General features: G+C 39.1%; 1 protein-coding gene across 10 annotated transcripts in view; it reads right to left on the reverse strand.

The window, feature by feature from the left end:
* Positions 1-570, reverse strand: part of kis (chromodomain helicase DNA binding protein kismet) — a 69,834-nt gene extending 69,264 nt beyond the window's left edge. For all 10 annotated transcript variants that reach the window (XM_086548210.1, XM_086548205.1, XM_086548213.1 and 7 more), the window contains exon 1: positions 436-570. The gene's annotated coding sequence lies outside the window, so the exon portion shown is untranslated. The remainder of the gene's footprint in view (positions 1-435) is intronic.
* Positions 571-2,500: the final 1,930 nt, after the last annotated feature.

Here is a 2,500-nt window from a genome sequence, read left to right on the forward strand (position 1 = left end):
TGGAAATTCTGACACAAATCTCGAGGAAAGCACAAGAGACCTTTCGAGGCGAAGTCGCGCCTTGTGTCAGGATGACATAAGGTCGTGTTTCCCTCGGCGCTGAGACCGACCTTACGCCCTTACGCCCACCGACCGGCTCATACAACACACTTCCTCACACTTCGCCTTCCTCGCGCATTACTACACTTCAGATAACAGCGTGTGTCAGTCTGTGGCCATTATGAGTGATTCTTCTGGCCGATGCGGCCCGGAGCGCGACGTCCGTTGACTAACATTACTTTGTTCGCCATTGAAGATCTCGCTGTATTTGATATGGTCAATACCCCCACTCGATTACCTGTTCCTCAGCACGGAATTCCCGAAATCTAAGGTCACTAGGTTTCTTTTCTACATTGTTATGGTTAATTCTAGCATTACCCCGCCTTGTGTACTTACCAAAAGTGCCCATGTCGGCCTTAAATTTAGTAAAACACGCTTATTCCAGTGTGGTTCTGCCGCTTCACTACTATGATAGATGTTACTCTTCGCGATCCATACTCTAAACTCTTCTGAAAACTCCCAAACTCCCGCAACCTTCTGCTAATATCACCCCCAATCACTATCCATTTACCAAAATACAATATTCAGCGTATGCCAATAAATAGCCTGAATAATTTTAGTACTATTTAGGTTCCTTAAATGAAAGAATTCCTATTTTAAAATGCGTGAAGCAAAAATTCTCCAAAAAACTTGAAAATAATATTGGAACTTATCAAGGCTTTAATCAGAGACGCCGAGACGACTTGGGAGGCCGCCGCTCATTGGCTGAGGCCGGTCAGCGCGGGGCGGAATTCGCCAATCAAAACAAACTTTCTACTACCTTAAGGAATGATATATGTTAGATGGACCAATCATTATTCAGATCTAAGTAACCATAGCTAGCTTAAGAACTATAGTTATATTACACCTATATATCAAAAACATTGTTATGTGTCCAAATATTTCCTAATTCAGGAAAGATATTTATACGTAATTTAAAATCCTTTTGATATTTAATTCTAGCTTATTTTTATTGGTACTGTTTAATTCCCAATTATAGTTGTTTCATTGATGTAATGGCGGCTCGCAATAGAAAAACATCAATGTCAAAATCCTCTAATATCCCTTCTACACGCAGCGAGGTTGAAAGTGACACAGAGGCAGTTTCATCACAGCGAAGCCATGGAGCGAGCGGTCAGCTGGGCGACGCAAATACCGGTGACAGTTTTCCATACGCGAGTAATGGCGTCCTAAATACTGGATCGTCTGCTGTGGGAGACGATGTTATGGCCATACAATCTTCCTCGTCTGGGCCTATTAGGGACGTCATCGGAATATTTGTCGTTGCTTTCGATACAAAGGAAGGTAAGACAGGTATTCTTGTGATATTTTAGGGTTCTAGTTATTTTTATAGGTAGTCGTGTTTTCCTATATGGAGGAGGATTCTGAATTCACTTTTTTTGTTTGTTTGTTTTGGTTCTTTGAATACGTCAGATGGGCGTTCGATCTGACAGTCCTAAAACAGGAATTGTGAGGTGACATTGTGAACTAATCTAACCTGTACTGTCCTTATCGAACCTGTTACTTGTGGCATGCTTAATGGTTGGGAGATATATGGCTAGATTTTATGAAAGTGTATAATTGTGTTTTTCTTTTTTTCTGCATGATATTGTTCTACAGAGTAAAGGAAGGTTTTATTTCAGAAAGACTATCTCTCGTTGCTTTGTTGGACAGTGCAAACTGCAGTATTATGGTAGGCCTACATTAAGTAATCGACAGAGTCCTGTATGGAAAATGCGGCACTTGGGTGAACATTAAAAAAACTTATGTGCAGCTTGCTTTGGTTGATGAGTACAGACTTAAATGAAAAAAAAAAAATATTTAGGACTTCTAATTAAAAATAGTTTTAAAAGTCCTCAAATGTCAAAATCAATTTATTATATAAAATTACAGTTTCATATCAATTTACATAGAATGCTATACCTCAATGCATCAGACATCCAATTTCTATTAAAAGTTGAGCAGAAGTGAGCAAAGAGCTATAATGCAGTTGCCATACTTTCCCTATAGATACAGATTTAATGAACTCACATAAATGGGACTGTAGATCAACTTCTTTGATTAAGTGACATGAAATTTTGTAAGTTTTGTTACTTAGTTTTCTGAACTTCTGCACCAAAAGCATTTGTTATAATTAGAGTACAAAAATTCAACTGAAAAACGTGAAAAAAATTCTGTCATAACAAGTGCATTATGTACCAATATGGATTTGCCTAGCAAGAACAAGATGGTGTGTACTGTCATATACCTCGATGTCATTCATTAGGAACTCATCAGCCTTTGAGTTCAAATGGGTGGATCAACTAGAAGGCCAAGATGAACAATGATGTTTTGAGCTGTCACTTGTTGCTCAACCATCCAATGGCCCAAGTACAGCAGTCATTTCTGATCCCAGAGCTGTATGAGGAAGCATAGACTGGTC

The sequence above is a fragment of the Penaeus japonicus genome, unplaced genomic scaffold (assembly GCF_977035675.1).
Source record: "Penaeus japonicus unplaced genomic scaffold, GWHDUDI00000001_assembly GWHDUDI00000020, whole genome shotgun sequence".
Lineage (NCBI taxonomy): Eukaryota > Metazoa > Arthropoda > Malacostraca > Decapoda > Penaeidae > Penaeus > Penaeus japonicus.